Below are 19,699 nucleotides of genomic sequence, written 5' to 3'. Positions count from 1 at the left end.
CCAGGACGGGGAGCTGTGTAGACCACAGCAGTGCATTGAACTGTAAACCCAGAATAAATATCTGTCCAGGACGGGGCGCTGTGTAGACCACAGCAGTGCATTGATCTATAAACCCAGACTCGATATCTGTCCAGGACAGGGAGCTGTGCAGACCACAGCAGTGCATTGGTCTATAAACCCAGACGAGATAACTGTCCAGGACGGTGAGCTGTGCAGTCCACAGCAGTGCATTGATCTATAAACACGGACTAGATATCTGTATAGGGCGGAGAGCTGTGCAGAACACAGCAGTGCATTGATGTAGTAACAAGGACTAGATATCTGTCCAGCACTGGGAGCTGTGTAGACCACAGCAGTGCATTGATGTATAAACCCGGAATATATATCAATCCAGAACGGGGAGTGTGCAGACCACAGCAGTGCATTCATCTATAAACCCAGACTAGATATCTGTCCAGCACCGGGAGCTGTGCAGACAACAGCAGTGCATTCATCTATAAACACAGACTAGATATCTATCCAGGGCGGGGAGCTGTGCAGACCACAGGAGTGCATTGATCTATAAACCCGGATTGATATCTGTCCAGGACGGGGAGCTGTGCAGACCACAGCAGTGCATTGATCTAAAAACCCGGACTAGATATCTGTCCAGGACGGGGAGCTGTGCAGACCACAGCACTGATTGAGCGATAAACACAGACCAAATATCTGTCCAGCACTGGGAGCTGTGTAGACCAGAGCAGTGCATTGATCTATAAACCCGGAAGAGATATCTGTTCAGCACGGGGAGCTGTGCAGACCACAGCAGTGCATTGATCTATAAACCCAGACTAGATGCCTGTCCAGCAAAGGGAGCTGTGCAGACAACAGCAGTGCATTGATCTATAAACCCAGACGAGATATTTGTCCATCACGGGGAGCGGTGCAGACCAGAGCAGTGCTTTGATCTATAAATCCATTTTGGATATCTGTCTAGGACGGGGAGCTGTGCAGACCACAGCAGTGCATTGATCTATAACCCCGGACAAGATAAATGTTGAGGGCGGAGAGCTGTGCAGAACACAGCAGTGCATTGATCTATAAATCCAGTTTGGATATCTGTTCAGCACGGGGAGCTGCGCAGACAACAGCAGTGCATTGATGTATAAACACGTACTAGGTTTTTTTCCAGGGCGGGGAGCTGTGCAGACCACAGCAGTGCATTGATCAATAAATCCAGATTGGATATCTGTCTAGGACGGGGAGCTGTGCAGACGACAGCAGTGCATTGATCTATAAACCCAGACTAAATATCTGTCCAGGGCGGGGAGCTGTGCAGAAGACAGGAGTGCATTCATCGATAAACCCGGACTAGATACCTGTCCAGGACGGCGAGCTTTGGAGACCACAGCAGTGCATTGATCTATAGACCCAGACGAGTTATCTGTCCAGGACGGGGAGCTGTGCAGACCACAGCAGTGCATTGATCTATCAACCCGGACGAGATATCTGTCCAGTACGGGGAGCTGTGCAGACCACAGCAGTGCATTGATCTATAAACCCGGACTAGGTTTTTGTCCAGGGCGGCGAGCTGTGCAGACCACAGCAGTGCATTGATCTATAAACCCAGACCAGATATTTGTTTAGGGCGGAGAGCTGTGCAGAACACAGCAGTGCATAGATCAATAAATCCAGATTGGATATCTGTCTCGGACGGGGAGCTGTGCAGACCACAGCAGTGCATTGATCTATAAACCCAGACTAAATATCTGTCCAGGGCGGGGAGCTGTGCAGACGACAGGAGTGCATTCATCGATAAACCCGGACTAGATACCTGTCCAGGACGGCGAGCTTTGGAGACCACAGCAGTGCATTGATCTATAGACCCAGACGAGTTATCTGTCCAGTACGGGGAGCTATGCAGACCACAGCAGTACATTGATCTATAATCCCGGACTAGATATCTGTCGAGGACGGGGAGCTGTGTAGACCACAGCAGTGCATTGATCTATAAACCCAGACTCGATATCTGTCCAGGACAGGGAGCTGTGCAGACCACAGCAGTGCATTGGTCTATAAACCCAGACGAGATAACTGTCCAGGACGGTGAGCTGTGCAGTCCACAGCAGTGCATTGATCTATAAACACGGACTAGATATCTGCATAGGGCGGAGAGCTGTGCAGAACACAGCAGTGCATTGATGTAGTAACAAGGACTAGATATCTGTCCAGCACTGGGAGCTGTGTAGACCACAGCAGTTCATTGATGTATAAACCCGGAATATATATCAATCCAGAACGGGAGCTGTGCAGACCACAGCAGTGCATTCATCTATAAACCCAGACTAGATATCTGTCCAGCACCGGGAGCTGTGCAGACAACAGCAGTGCATTCATCTATAAACACAGACTAGATATCTATCCAGGGCGGGGAGCTGTGCAGACCACAGGAGTGCATTGATCTATAAACCCGGATTGATATCTGTCCAGGACGGGGAGCTGTGCAGACCACAGCAGTGCATTGATCTAAAAACCCGGACTAGATATCTGTCCAGGACGGGGAGCTGTGCAGACCACAGCACTGATTGAGCGATAAACACAGACCAAATATCTGTCCAGCACTGGGAGCTGTGTAGACCAGAGCAGTGCATTGATCTATAAACCCGGAAGAGATATCTGTTCAGCACTGGGAGCTGTGCAGACCACAGCAGTGCATTGATCTATAAACCCAGACTAGATGTCTGTCCAGCACAGGGAGCTGTGCAGACAACAGCAGTGCATTGATCTATAAACCCAGACGAGATATTTGTCCATCACGGGGAGCGGTGCAGACCAGAGCAGAGCATTGATCTATAAATCCAGTTTGGATATCTGTCTAGGACGGGGAGCTGTGCAGACCACAGCAGTGCATTGATCTATAACCCCGGACAAGATAAATGTTTCGGGCGGAGAGCTGTGCAGAACACAGCAGTGCATTGATCTATAAATCCAGTTTGGATATCTGTTCAGCACGGGGAGCTGCGCAGACAACAGCAGTGCATTGATCTATAAACCCGTACTAGGTTTTTGTCCAGGGCGGGGAGCTGTGCAGACCACAGCAGTGCATTGATCTATAAACCCGGACTAGATATCTGTCCAGTACGGGGAGCTGCGCAGACCACAGCAGTGCATTGATCTATAATCCCGGACTAGGTTTTTGTCCAGGGCGGGTAGCTGTGCAGACCACAGCAATGGATTGATCTATTAACCCAGACTAGATATCTGTACAGGACGGGGAGCTGTGCAGACAACAGCAGTGCATTGATCTATAAACCCGGAGTAGGTTTTTGTCCAGGGCGGCGAGCTGTGCAGACCACAGCAGTGCATTGATCTATAAACCCAGACCAGATTTTTGTTTCGGGCGGAGAGCTGTGCAGAACACAGCAGTGCATTGATCAATAAATCCAGATTGGATATCTGTCTAGGACAGGGAGCTGTGCAGACCACAGCAGTGCATTGATCTATAAACCCAGACTAAAAACCTGTCCAGGGCGGGGAGCTGTGCAGACGACAGGAGTGCATTCATCGATAAACCCGGACTAGATACCTGTCCAGTACGGCGAGCTTTGGAGACCACAGCAGTGCATTGATCTATAGACCCAGACGAGTTATCTGTCCAGTACGGGGAGTTGTGCAGACCACAGCAGTGCATGGATCTATAAACCCAGACTAGATATCTGTCCAGTACGGGGAGCTGTGCAAACCACAGCAGTGCATTGATCTATAAACCCGGACTAGATATCTGTCCAGCACGGGGAGCTGTGCAGACCACAGCAGTGCATTGATCTATAATCCCGGACTAGGTTTTTGTCCAGGGCGGGTAGCTGTGCAGACCACAGCAGTGGATTGATCTATTAAGCCAGACTAGATATCTGTACAGGACGGGGAGCTGTGCAGACAACAGCAGTGCATTGATCTATAAACCCGGACTAGGTTTTTGTCCAGGGCGGCGAGCTGTGCAGACCACAGCAGTGCATTGATCTATGAACCAAGACCAGATTTTTTTTAGGGCGGAGAGCTGTGCAGAACACAGCAGTGCATTGATCAATAAATCCAGATTGGAAATCTGTCTAGGACGGGGAGCTGTGCAGACCACAGCAGTGCATTGATCTATAAACCCAGACTAAATATCTGTCCAGGGCGGGGAGCTGTGCAGACGACAGGAGTGCATTAATCGATAAACCCGGACTAGATACCTGTCCAGGACGGCGAGCTTTGGAGACCACAGCAGTGCATTGATCTATAGACCCAGACGAGTTATCTGTCCAGTACGGGGAGCTATGCAGACCACAGCAGTACATTGATCTATAATCCCGGACTAGATATCTGTCCAGGACGGGGAGCTGTGTAGACCACAGCAGTGCATTGAACTGTAAACCCAGAATAAATATCTGTCCAGGACGGGGCGCTGTGTAGACCACAGCAGTGCATTGATCTATAAACCCAGACTCGATATCTGTCCAGGACAGGGAGCTGTGCAGACCACAGCAGTGCATTGGTCTATAAACCCAGACGAGATAACTGTCCAGGACGGTGAGCTGTGCAGTCCACAGCAGTGCATTGATCTATAAACACGGACTAGATATCTGTATAGGGCGGAGAGCTGTGCAGAACACAGCAGTGCATTGATGTAGTAACAAGGACTAGATATCTGTCCAGCACTGGGAGCTGTGTAGACCACAGCAGTGCATTGATGTATAAACCCGGAATATATATCAATCCAGAACGGGGAGTGTGCAGACCACAGCAGTGCATTCATCTATAAACCCAGACTAGATATCTGTCCAGCACCGGGAGCTGTGCAGACAACAGCAGTGCATTCATCTATAAACACAGACTAGATATCTATCCAGGGCGGGGAGCTGTGCAGACCACAGGAGTGCATTGATCTATAAACCCGGATTGATATCTGTCCAGGACGGGGAGCTGTGCAGACCACAGCAGTGCATTGATCTAAAAACCCGGACTAGATATCTGTCCAGGACGGGGAGCTGTGCAGACCACAGCACTGATTGAGCGATAAACACAGACCAAATATCTGTCCAGCACTGGGAGCTGTGTAGACCAGAGCAGTGCATTGGTCTATAAACCCGGAAGAGATATCTGTTCAGCACGGGGAGCTGTGCAGACCACAGCAGTGCATTGATCTATAAACCCAGACTAGATGTCTGTCCAGCACAGGGAGCTGTGCAGACAACAGCAGTGCATTGATCTATAAACCCAGACGAGATATTTGTCCATCACGGGGAGCGGTGCAGACCACAGCAGTGCATTGATCTATAACCCCGGACAAGATAAATGTTTAGGGCGGAGAGCTGTGCAGAACACAGCAGTGCATTGATCTATAAATCCAGTTTGGATATCTGTTCAGCACGGGGAGCTGTGCTACCACAGCAGTGCATTGATCTATAAACCCGGACTAGATATCTGTCCAGAATGGGGAGCTGTGCTCACCACAGCAGTGCATTGATCTATAAACCCGGAATAGATATCTGTCCAGTACGGGGAGCTGTGCAGACCACAGCAGTGCATTGATATATAAACCCAGACGAGATATCTGTCCAGGACGGGGAGCTGTGCAGACCACAGCAGTGCATTGATCTATAAACCAGAACTAGATATCTGTCCAGCATGCGGAGCTGTGCAGACCACAGCAGTGCATTGATCTATAAACCCAGACGAGATATCTGTCCAGCACGTGGAGCTGTGCAGACCACAGCAGTGCATTGATATATAAACCCAGACGAGATATCTATCCAGGGCGGGGAGCTGTGGAGACCACAGAAGTGCATTGATCTATAAACCCGGATGAGACATCTGTCCAGGATGGGGAGCTGTGCAGACCACAGCAGTGCATTGATCTATAAACCCAGACTAGATATCTGTCCAGCACTGGGAGCTGTGGAGACCACAGAAGTGCATTGATCTATTAACCCGGACGAGACATCTGTCCAGACGGGGAGCTGTGCAGACCACAGCAGTGCATTGATCTGTAAACCCAGACTAGATATCTGTCCAGGACGGGGAGCTGTGCAGACCACAGCAGTACATTGATCTATAAACCCGCATGAGATATCTGTCCAGAATGGGGAGCTGTGCTCACCACAGCAGTGCATTGATCTACAAACCCGGACTAGATATCTGTCCAGGGCAGGGAGCTGTGCAGACCAGAGCAGTGCATTGATCTGTAAACCCAGTCAAGGTATCTGTCCAGGACGGGGAGCTGTGCAGACCACAGCAGTGCATTGATCTATAATCCCGGACTAGATATCTGTCCAGAATAGGGAGCTGTGCTCACCACAGCAGTGCATTGATCTATAAACCCAGACTAGATATCTGTCCAGTACGGGGAGCTGTCTAGGCCACAGCAGTGCAGTGATCTATAAACCCAGACTAGATATCTGTCCAGAATGGGGAGTTGTGCAGACCACAGCAGTGGATTGATCTATAAACCCAGACTAGATATCTGTCCAGGACTGGGAGCTGTGCAGACCACAGCAGTGCATTGATCTATAAACCCAGACTAGATATCTGTCCAGACGGGGAGCTGTGCAGACCACAGCAGTGCATTGATCTATAAACCTGGACTAGATATCTGTCCAGCACGGGGAGCTGTGCAGACCACAGCAGTGCATTGATCTATAAACCCGGACGAGATATCTGCCCAGGAAAGGGAGCTGTGCAGACCACAGCAGTGCATTGATCTATAAACCCAGACTAGATATCTATCCAGAATGGGGAGCTGTGCAGACCACAGCAGTGCATGGATCTATAAACCCAGATGAATTATCTGTCCAGGTCGGGGAGCTGTGTAGACCACAGCAGTGCATTGTTCTATAATCCCGGACTAGATATCTGTCCAGGACGGGGAGTTGTGCAGACAACAGCAGTGCATTGATCTATAAACCCGTACTAGGTTTTTGTCCAGGGCGGGGAGCTGTGCAGACCACAGCAGTGCGTTGATCTATAAACCCGGACTAGATATCTGTCCAGTACGGGGAGCTGTGCAGACCACAGCAGTGCATTGATCTATAATCCCAGACTAGATATCTGTCCAGCACCGGGAGCTTTGCAGACAACAGCAGTGCATTGGTCTATAAACCCAGACGAGATAACTGTCCAGGACGGTGAATTGCAGTTCACAGCAGTGCATTGATCTATAAACCCGGACTAGATATCTGTCCAGCACTGAGAGCTGTGCAGACCCCAGCAGTGCATTGATCTATAAACCCGGACTTGATATCTGCCCAGGAAAGGGAGCTGTGCAGACCACAGCAGTGCATTGATCGAAAAACCCAGACTAAATATCTATCCAGAATGGGGAGCTGTGTAGACCACAGCAGTGCATTGTTCTATAATCCCGGACTAGGTTTTTGTCCAGGGTGGGTAGCTGTGCAGACCACAGCAGTGGATTGATCTATTAACCCAGACTAGATATCTGTACAGGACGGGGAGCTGTGCAGACAACAGCAGTGCATTGATCTATAAACCCGGACTAGGTTTTTGTCCAGGGCGGCGAGCTGTGCAGACCACAGCAGTGCATTGATCTATAAACCCAGACGAGATAACTGTCCAGCACCGGGAGCTGTGCAGACAACAGCAGTGCATTGGTCTATAAACCCAGACGAGATAACTGTCCAGGACGGTGAGCTGTGCAGTCCACAGCAGTGCATTGATCTATAAACACGGATTAGATATCTGTATAGGGCGGAGAGCTGTGCAGAACACAGCACTGCATTGATGTATTAACAAGGACTAGATATCTGTCCAGCACTGGGAGCTGTGTAGACCACAGCAGTTCATTGATGTATAAACCCGGAATAGATATCAATCCAGCACGGGGAGCTGTGTAGACCAGAGCAGTGCATTGATCTATAAACCCGGAAGGGATATCTGTCCAGAACGGGGAGCTGTGCAGACCACAGCAGTGCATTCATCTATAATCCCAGACTAGATATCTGTCCAGCACCGGGAGCTGTGCAGACAACAGCAGTGCATTCATCTATAAACACAGACTAGATATCTATCCAGGGCGGGGAGCTGTGCAGACCACAGGAGTGCATTGATCTATAAAACCAGATTGATATCTGTCCAGGACGGGGAGCTGTGCAGACCACAGCAGTGATTGAGCGATAAACACAGACCAAATATCTGTCCAGCACTGGGAGCTGTGTAGACCAGAGCAGTGCATTGATCTATAAACCCGGAAGAGATATCTGTTCAGCACGGGGAGCTGTGCAGACCACAGCAGTGCATTGATCTATAAACCCAGACTAGATGCCTGTCCAGCAAAGGGAGCTGTGCAGACAACAGCAGTGCATTGATCTATAAACCCAGACGAGATATTTGTCCATCACGGGGAGCGGTGCAGACCAGAGCAGTGCTTTGATCTATAAATCCATTTTGGATATCTGTCTAGGACGGGGAGCTGTGCAGACCACAGCAGTGCATTGATCTATAACCCCGGACAAGATAAATGTTGAGGGCGGAGAGCTGTGCAGAACACAGCAGTGCATTGATCTATAAATCCAGTTTGGATATCTGTTCAGCACGGGGAGCTGCGCAGACAACAGCAGTGCATTGATGTATAAACACGTACTAGGTTTTTTTCCAGGGCGGGGAGCTGTGCAGACCACAGCAGTGCATTGATCAATAAATCCAGATTGGATATCTGTCTAGGACGGGGAGCTGTGCAGACGACAGCAGTGCATTGATCTATAAACCCAGACTAAATATCTGTCCAGGGCGGGGAGCTGTGCAGAAGACAGGAGTGCATTCATCGATAAACCCGGACTAGATACCTGTCCAGGACGGCGAGCTTTGGAGACCACAGCAGTGCATTGATCTATAGACCCAGACGAGTTATCTGTCCAGGACGGGGAGCTGTGCAGACCACAGCAGTGCATTGATCTATCAACCCGGACGAGATATCTGTCCAGTACGGGGAGCTGTGCAGACCACAGCAGTGCATTGATCTATAAACCCGGACTAGGTTTTTGTCCAGGGCGGCGAGCTGTGCAGACCACAGCAGTGCATTGATCTATAAACCCAGACCAGATATTTGTTTAGGGCGGAGAGCTGTGCAGAACACAGCAGTGCATAGATCAATAAATCCAGATTGGATATCTGTCTCGGACGGGGAGCTGTGCAGACCACAGCAGTGCATTGATCTATAAACCCAGACTAAATATCTGTCCAGGGCGGGGAGCTGTGCAGACGACAGGAGTGCATTCATCGATAAACCCGGACTAGATACCTGTCCAGGACGGCGAGCTTTGGAGACCACAGCAGTGCATTGATCTATAGACCCAGACGAGTTATCTGTCCAGTACGGGGAGCTATGCAGACCACAGCAGTACATTGATCTATAATCCCGGACTAGATATCTGTCGAGGACGGGGAGCTGTGTAGACCACAGCAGTGCATTGATCTATAAACCCAGACTCGATATCTGTCCAGGACAGGGAGCTGTGCAGACCACAGCAGTGCATTGGTCTATAAACCCAGACGAGATAACTGTCCAGGACGGTGAGCTGTGCAGTCCACAGCAGTGCATTGATCTATAAACACGGACTAGATATCTGCATAGGGCGGAGAGCTGTGCAGAACACAGCAGTGCATTGATGTAGTAACAAGGACTAGATATCTGTCCAGCACTGGGAGCTGTGTAGACCACAGCAGTTCATTGATGTATAAACCCGGAATATATATCAATCCAGAACGGGAGCTGTGCAGACCACAGCAGTGCATTCATCTATAAACCCAGACTAGATATCTGTCCAGCACCGGGAGCTGTGCAGACAACAGCAGTGCATTCATCTATAAACACAGACTAGATATCTATCCAGGGCGGGGAGCTGTGCAGACCACAGGAGTGCATTGATCTATAAACCCGGATTGATATCTGTCCAGGACGGGGAGCTGTGCAGACCACAGCAGTGCATTGATCTAAAAACCCGGACTAGATATCTGTCCAGGACGGGGAGCTGTGCAGACCACAGCACTGATTGAGCGATAAACACAGACCAAATATCTGTCCAGCACTGGGAGCTGTGTAGACCAGAGCAGTGCATTGATCTATAAACCCGGAAGAGATATCTGTTCAGCACTGGGAGCTGTGCAGACCACAGCAGTGCATTGATCTATAAACCCAGACTAGATGTCTGTCCAGCACAGGGAGCTGTGCAGACAACAGCAGTGCATTGATCTATAAACCCAGACGAGATATTTGTCCATCACGGGGAGCGGTGCAGACCAGAGCAGAGCATTGATCTATAAATCCAGTTTGGATATCTGTCTAGGACGGGGAGCTGTGCAGACCACAGCAGTGCATTGATCTATAACCCCGGACAAGATAAATGTTTCGGGCGGAGAGCTGTGCAGAACACAGCAGTGCATTGATCTATAAATCCAGTTTGGATATCTGTTCAGCACGGGGAGCTGCGCAGACAACAGCAGTGCATTGATCTATAAACCCGTACTAGGTTTTTGTCCAGGGCGGGGAGCTGTGCAGACCACAGCAGTGCATTGATCTATAAACCCGGACTAGATATCTGTCCAGTACGGGGAGCTGCGCAGACCACAGCAGTGCATTGATCTATAATCCCGGACTAGGTTTTTGTCCAGGGCGGGTAGCTGTGCAGACCACAGCAATGGATTGATCTATTAACCCAGACTAGATATCTGTACAGGACGGGGAGCTGTGCAGACAACAGCAGTGCATTGATCTATAAACCCGGAGTAGGTTTTTGTCCAGGGCGGCGAGCTGTGCAGACCACAGCAGTGCATTGATCTATAAACCCAGACCAGATTTTTGTTTCGGGCGGAGAGCTGTGCAGAACACAGCAGTGCATTGATCAATAAATCCAGATTGGATATCTGTCTAGGACAGGGAGCTGTGCAGACCACAGCAGTGCATTGATCTATAAACCCAGACTAAAAACCTGTCCAGGGCGGGGAGCTGTGCAGACGACAGGAGTGCATTCATCGATAAACCCGGACTAGATACCTGTCCAGTACGGCGAGCTTTGGAGACCACAGCAGTGCATTGATCTATAGACCCAGACGAGTTATCTGTCCAGTACGGGGAGTTGTGCAGACCACAGCAGTGCATGGATCTATAAACCCAGACTAGATATCTGTCCAGTACGGGGAGCTGTGCAAACCACAGCAGTGCATTGATCTATAAACCCGGACTAGATATCTGTCCAGCACGGGGAGCTGTGCAGACCACAGCAGTGCATTGATCTATAATCCCGGACTAGGTTTTTGTCCAGGGCGGGTAGCTGTGCAGACCACAGCAGTGGATTGATCTATTAAGCCAGACTAGATATCTGTACAGGACGGGGAGCTGTGCAGACAACAGCAGTGCATTGATCTATAAACCCGGACTAGGTTTTTGTCCAGGGCGGCGAGCTGTGCAGACCACAGCAGTGCATTGATCTATGAACCAAGACCAGATTTTTTTTAGGGCGGAGAGCTGTGCAGAACACAGCAGTGCATTGATCAATAAATCCAGATTGGAAATCTGTCTAGGACGGGGAGCTGTGCAGACCACAGCAGTGCATTGATCTATAAACCCAGACTAAATATCTGTCCAGGGCGGGGAGCTGTGCAGACGACAGGAGTGCATTAATCGATAAACCCGGACTAGATACCTGTCCAGGACGGCGAGCTTTGGAGACCACAGCAGTGCATTGATCTATAGACCCAGACGAGTTATCTGTCCAGTACGGGGAGCTATGCAGACCACAGCAGTACATTGATCTATAATCCCGGACTAGATATCTGTCCAGGACGGGGAGCTGTGTAGACCACAGCAGTGCATTGAACTGTAAACCCAGAATAAATATCTGTCCAGGACGGGGCGCTGTGTAGACCACAGCAGTGCATTGATCTATAAACCCAGACTCGATATCTGTCCAGGACAGGGAGCTGTGCAGACCACAGCAGTGCATTGGTCTATAAACCCAGACGAGATAACTGTCCAGGACGGTGAGCTGTGCAGTCCACAGCAGTGCATTGATCTATAAACACGGACTAGATATCTGTATAGGGCGGAGAGCTGTGCAGAACACAGCAGTGCATTGATGTAGTAACAAGGACTAGATATCTGTCCAGCACTGGGAGCTGTGTAGACCACAGCAGTGCATTGATGTATAAACCCGGAATATATATCAATCCAGAACGGGGAGTGTGCAGACCACAGCAGTGCATTCATCTATAAACCCAGACTAGATATCTGTCCAGCACCGGGAGCTGTGCAGACAACAGCAGTGCATTCATCTATAAACACAGACTAGATATCTATCCAGGGCGGGGAGCTGTGCAGACCACAGGAGTGCATTGATCTATAAACCCGGATTGATATCTGTCCAGGACGGGGAGCTGTGCAGACCACAGCAGTGCATTGATCTAAAAACCCGGACTAGATATCTGTCCAGGACGGGGAGCTGTGCAGACCACAGCACTGATTGAGCGATAAACACAGACCAAATATCTGTCCAGCACTGGGAGCTGTGTAGACCAGAGCAGTGCATTGATCTATAAACCCGGAAGAGATATCTGTTCAGCACGGGGAGCTGTGCAGACCACAGCAGTGCATTGATCTATAAACCCAGACTAGATGTCTGTCCAGCACAGGGAGCTGTGCAGACAACAGCAGTGCATTGATCTATAAACCCAGACGAGATATTTGTCCATCACGGGGAGCGGTGCAGACCACAGCAGTGCATTGATCTATAACCCCGGACAAGATAAATGTTTAGGGCGGAGAGCTGTGCAGAACACAGCAGTGCATTGATCTATAAATCCAGTTTGGATATCTGTTCAGCACGGGGAGCTGTGCTACCACAGCAGTGCATTGATCTGTAAACCCGGACTAGATATCTGTCCAGAATGGGGAGCTGTGCTCACCACAGCAGTGCATTGATCTATAAACCCGGAATAGATATCTGTCCAGTACGGGGAGCTGTGCAGACCACAGCAGTGCATTGATATATAAACCCAGACGAGATATCTGTCCAGGACGGGGAGCTGTGCAGACCACAGCAGTGCATTGATCTATAAACCAGAACTAGATATCTGTCCAGCATGCGGAGCTGTGCAGACCACAGCAGTGCATTGATCTATAAACCCAGACGAGATATCTGTCCAGCACGTGGAGCTGTGCAGACCACAGCATTGCATTGATATATAAACCCAGACGAGATATCTATCCAGGGCGGGGAGCTGTGGAGACCACAGAAGTGCATTGATCTATAAACCCGGATGAGACATCTGTCCAGGATGGGCAGCTGTGCAGACCACAGCAGTGCATTGATCTATAAACCCAGACTAGATATCTGTCCAGCACTGGGAGCTGTGGAGACCACAGAAGTGCATTGATCTATTAACCCGGACGAGACATCTGTCCAGACGGGGAGCTGTGCAGACCACAGCAGTGCATTGATCTGTAAACCCAGACTAGATATCTGTCCAGGACGGGGAGCTGTGCAGACCACAGCAGTACATTGATCTATAAACCCGCATGAGATATCTGTCCAGAATGGGGAGCTGTGCTCACCACAGCAGTGCATTGATCTACAAACCCGGACTAGATATCTGTCCAGGGCAGGGAGCTGTGCAGACCAGAGCAGTGCATTGATCTGTAAACCCAGTCAAGGTATCTGTCCAGGACGGGGAGCTGTGCAGACCACAGCAGTGCATTGATCTATAATCCCGGACTAGATATCTGTCCAGAATAGGGAGCTGTGCTCACCACAGCAGTGCATTGATCTATAAACCCAGACTAGATATCTGTCCAGTACGGGGAGCTGTCTAGGCCACAGCAGTGCAGTGATCTATAAACCCAGACTAGATATCTGTCCAGAATGGGGAGTTGTGCAGACCACAGCAGTGGATTGATCTATAAACCCAGACTAGATATCTGTCCAGGACTGGGAGCTGTGCAGACCACAGCAGTGCATTGATCTATAAACCCAGACTAGATATCTGTCCAGACGGGGAGCTGTGCAGACCACAGCAGTGCATTGATCTATAAACCTGGACTAGATATCTGTCCAGCACGGGGAGCTGTGCAGACCACAGCAGTGCATTGATCTATAAACCCGGACGAGATATCTGCCCAGGAAAGGGAGCTGTGCAGACCACAGCAGTGCATTGATCTATAAACCCAGACTAGATATCTATCCAGAATGGGGAGCTGTGCAGACCACAGCAGTGCATGGATCTATAAACCCAGATGAATTATCTGTCCAGGTCGGGGAGCTGTGTAGACCACAGCAGTGCATTGTTCTATAATCCCGGACTAGATATCTGTCCAGGACGGGGAGTTGTGCAGACAACAGCAGTGCATTGATCTATAAACCCGTACTAGGTTTTTGTCCAGGGCGGGGAGCTGTGCAGACCACAGCAGTGCGTTGATCTATAAACCCGGACTAGATATCTGTCCAGTACGGGGAGCTGTGCAGACCACAGCAGTGCATTGATCTATAATCCCAGACTAGATATCTGTCCAGCACCGGGAGCTTTGCAGACAACAGCAGTGCATTGGTCTATAAACCCAGACGAGATAACTGTCCAGGACGGTGAATTGCAGTTCACAGCAGTGCATTGATCTATAAACCCGGACTAGATATCTGTCCAGCACTGAGAGCTGTGCAGACCCCAGCAGTGCATTGATCTATAAACCCGGACTTGATATCTGCCCAGGAAAGGGAGCTGTGCAGACCACAGCAGTGCATTGATCGAAAAACCCAGACTAGATATCTATCCAGAATGGGGAGCTGTGTAGACCACAGCAGTGCATTGTTCTATAATCCCGGACTAGGTTTTTGTCCAGGGTGGGTAGCTGTGCAGACCACAGCAGTGGATTGATCTATTAACCCAGACTAGATATCTGTACAGGACGGGGAGCTGTGCAGACAACAGCAGTGCATTGATCTATAAACCCGGACTAGGTTTTTGTCCAGGGCGGCGAGCTGTGCAGACCACAGCAGTGCATTGATCTATAAACCCAGACGAGATAACTGTCCAGCACCGGGAGCTGTGCAGACAACAGCAGTGCATTGGTCTATAAACCCAGACGAGATAACTGTCCAGGACGGTGAGCTGTGCAGTCCACAGCAGTGCATTGATCTATAAACACGGACTAGATATCTGTATAGGGCGGAGAGCTGTGCAGAACACAGCACTGCATTGATGTATTAACAAGGACTAGATATCTGTCCAGCACTGGGAGCTGTGTAGACCACAGCAGTTCATTGATGTATAAACCCGGAATAGATATCAATCCAGCACGGGGAGCTGTGTAGACCAGAGCAGTGCATTGATCTATAAACCCGGAAGGGATATCTGTCCAGAACGGGGAGCTGTGCAGACCACAGCAGTGCATTCATCTATAATCCCAGACTAGATATCTGTCCAGCACCGGGAGCTGTGCAGACAACAGCAGTGCATTCATCTATAAACACAGACTAGATATCTATCCAGGGCGGGGAGCTGTGCAGACCACAGGAGTGCATTGATCTATAAAACCAGATTGATATCTGTCCAGGACGGGGAGCTGTGCAGACCACAGCAGTGATTGAGCGATAAACACAGACCAAATATCTGTCCAGCACTGGGAGCTGTGTAGACCAGAGCAGTGCATTGATCTATAAACCCGGAAGAGATATCTGTTCAGCACGGGGAGCTGTGCAGACCACAGCAGTGCATTGATCTATAAACCCAGACTAGATGCCTGTCCAGCAAAGGGAGCTGTGCAGACAACAGCAGTGCATTGATCTATAAACCCAGACGAGATATTTGTCCATCACGGGGAGCGGTGCAGACCAGAGCAGTGCTTTGATCTATAAATCCATTTTGGATATCTGTCTAGGACGGGGAGCTGTGCAGACCACAGCAGTGCATTGATCTATAACCCCGGATAAGATAAATGTTGAGGGCGGAGAGCTGTGCAGAACACAGCAGTGCATTGATCTATAAATCCAGTTTGGATATCTGTTCAGCACGGGGAGCTGCGCAGACAACAGCAGTGCATTGATGTATAAACACGTACTAGGTTTTTTTCCAGGGCGGGGAGCTGTGCAGACCACAGCAGTGCATTGATCAATAAATCCAGATTGGATATCTGTCTAGGACGGGGAGCTGTGCAGACGACAGCAGTGCATTGATCTATAAACCCAGACTAAATATCTGTCCAGGGCGGGGAGCTGTGCAGACGACAGGAGTGCATTCATCGATAAACCCGGACTAGATACCTGTCCAGGACGGCGAGCTTTGGAGACCACAGCAGTGCATTGATCTATAGACCCAGACGAGTTATCTGTCCAGGACGGGGAGCTGTGCAGACCACAGCAGTGCATTGATCTATCAACCCGGACGAGATATCTGTCCAGTACGGGGAGCTGTGCAGACCACAGCAGTGCATTGATCTATAAACCCGGACTAGGTTTTTGTCCAGGGCGGCGAGCTGTGCAGACCACAGCAGTGCATTGATCTATAAACCCAGACCAGATATTTGTTTAGGGCGGAGAGCTGTGCAGAACACAGCAGTGCATAGATCAATAAATCCAGATTGGATATCTGTCTCGGACGGGGAGCTGTGCAGACCACAGCAGTGCATTGATCTATAAACCCAGACTAAATATCTGTCCAGGGCGGGGAGCTGTGCAGACGACAGGAGTGCATTCATCGATAAACCCGGACTAGATACCTGTCCAGGACGGCGAGCTTTGGAGACCACAGCAGTGCATTGATCTATAGACCCAGACGAGTTATCTGTCCAGTACGGGGAGCTATGCAGACCACAGCAGTACATTGATCTATAATCCCGGACTAGATATCTGTCGAGGACGGGGAGCTGTGTAGACCACAGCAGTGCATTGATCTATAAACCCAGACTCGATATCTGTCCAGGACAGGGAGCTGTGCAGACCACAGCAGTGCATTGGTCTATAAACCCAGACGAGATAACTGTCCAGGACGGTGAGCTGTGCAGTCCACAGCAGTGCATTGATCTATAAACACGGACTAGATATCTGCATAGGGCGGAGAGCTGTGCAGAACACAGCAGTGCATTGATGTAGTAACAAGGACTAGATATCTGTCCAGCACTGGGAGCTGTGTAGACCACAGCAGTTCATTGATGTATAAACCCGGAATATATATCAATCCAGAACGGGAGCTGTGCAGACCACAGCAGTGCATTCATCTATAAACCCAGACTAGATATCTGTCCAGCACCGGGAGCTGTGCAGACAACAGCAGTGCATTCATCTATAAACACAGACTAGATATCTATCCAGGGCGGGGAGCTGTGCAGACCACAGGAGTGCATTGATCTATAAACCCGGATTGATATCTGTCCAGGACGGGGAGCTGTGCAGACCACAGCAGTGCATTGATCTAAAAACCCGGACTAGATATCTGTCCAGGACGGGGAGCTGTGCAGACCACAGCACTGATTGAGCGATAAACACAGACCAAATATCTGTCCAGCACTGGGAGCTGTGTAGACCAGAGCAGTGCATTGATCTATAAACCCGGAAGAGATATCTGTTCAGCACTGGGAGCTGTGCAGACCACAGCAGTGCATTGATCTATAAACCCAGACTAGATGTCTGTCCAGCACAGGGAGCTGTGCAGACAACAGCAGTGCATTGATCTATAAACCCAGACGAGATATTTGTCCATCACGGGGAGCGGTGCAGACCACAGCAGAGCATTGATCTATAAATCCAGTTTGGATATCTGTCTAGGACGGGGAGCTGTGCAGACCACAGCAGTGCATTGATCTATAACCCCGGACAAGATAAATGTTTCGGGCGGAGAGCTGTGCAGAACACAGCAGTGCATTGATCTATAAATCCAGTTTGGATATCTGTTCAGCACGGGGAGCTGCGCAGACAACAGCAGTGCATTGATCTATAAACCCGTACTAGGTTTTTGTCCAGGGCGGGGAGCTGTGCAGACCACAGCAGTGCATTGATCTATAAACCCGGACTAGATATCTGTCCAGTACGGGGAGCTGTGCAGACCACAGCAGTGCATTGATCTATAATCCCGGACTAGGTTTTTGTCCAGGGCGGGTAGCTGTGCAGACCACAGCAATGGATTGATCTATTAACCCAGACTAGATATCTGTACAGGACGGGGAGCTGTGCAGACAACAGCAGTGCATTGATCTATAAACCCGGACTAGGTTTTTGTCCAGGGCGGCGAGCTGTGCAGACCACAGCAGTGCATTGATCTATAAACCCAGACCAGATTTTTGTTTCGGGCGGAGAGCTGTGCAGAACACAGCAGTGCATTGATCAATAAATCCAGATTGGATATCTGTCTAGGACAGGGAGCTGTGCAGACCACAGCAGTGCATTGATCTATAAACCCAGACTAAAAACCTGTCCAGGGCGGGGAGCTGTGCAGACGACAGGAGTGCATTCATCGATAAACCCGGACTAGATACCTGTCCAGTACGGCGAGCTTTGGAGACCACAGCAGTGCATTGATCTATAGACCCAGACGAGTTATCTGTCCAGTACGGGGAGTTGTGCAGACCACAGCAGTGCATGGATCTATAAACCCAGACTAGATATCTGTCCAGTACGGGGAGCTGTGCAAACCACAGCAGTGCATTGATCTATAAACCCGGACTAGATATCTGTCCAGCACGGGGAGCTGTGCAGACCACAGCAGTGCATTGATCTATAATCCCGGACTAGGTTTTTGTCCAGGGCGGGTAGCTGTGCAGACCACAGCAGTGGATTGATCTATTAAGCCAGACTAGATATCTGTACAGGACGGGGAGCTGTGCAGACAACAGCAGTGCATTGATCTATAAACCCGGACTAGGTTTTTGTCCAGGGCGGCGAGCTGTGCAGACCACAGCAGTGCATTGATCTATGAACCAAGACCAGATTTTTTTTAGGGCGGAGAGCTGTGCAGAACACAGCAGTGCATTGATCAATAAATCCAGATTGGAAATCTGTCTAGGACGGGGAGCTGTGCAGACCACAGCAGTGCATTGATCTATAAACCCAGACTAAATATCTGTCCAGGGCGGGGAGCTGTGCAGACGACAGGAGTGCATTAATCGATAAACCCGGACTAGATACCTGTCCAGGACGGCGAGCTTTGGAGACCACAGCAGTGCATTGATCTATAGACCCAGACGAGTTATCTGTCCAGTACGGGGAGCTATGCAGACCACAGCAGTACATTGATCTATAATCCCGGACTAGATATCTGTCCAGGACGGGGAGCTGTGTAGACCACAGCAGTGCATTGAACTGTAAACCCAGAATAAATATCTGTCCAGGACGGGGCGCTGTGTAGACCACAGCAGTGCATTGATCTATAAACCCAGACTCGATATCTGTCCAGGACAGGGAGCTGTGCAGACCACAGCAGTGCATTGGTCTATAAACCCAGACGAGATAACTGTCCAGGACGGTGAGCTGTGCAGCCCACAGCAGTGCATTGATCTATAAACACGGACTAGATATCTGTATAGGGCGGAGAGCTGTGCAGAACACAGCAGTGCATTGATGTAGTAACAAGGACTAGATATCTGTCCAGCACTGGGAGCTGTGTAGACCACAGCAGTGCATTGATGTATAAACCCGGAATATATATCAATCCAGAACGGGGAGTGTGCAGACCACAGCAGTGCATTCAT

This window comes from Chiloscyllium punctatum, chromosome 4 (assembly GCF_047496795.1).
Source record: "Chiloscyllium punctatum isolate Juve2018m chromosome 4, sChiPun1.3, whole genome shotgun sequence".
Classification (NCBI taxonomy): domain Eukaryota; kingdom Metazoa; phylum Chordata; class Chondrichthyes; order Orectolobiformes; family Hemiscylliidae; genus Chiloscyllium; species Chiloscyllium punctatum.
This window is presented reverse-complemented; position numbering follows the sequence as displayed.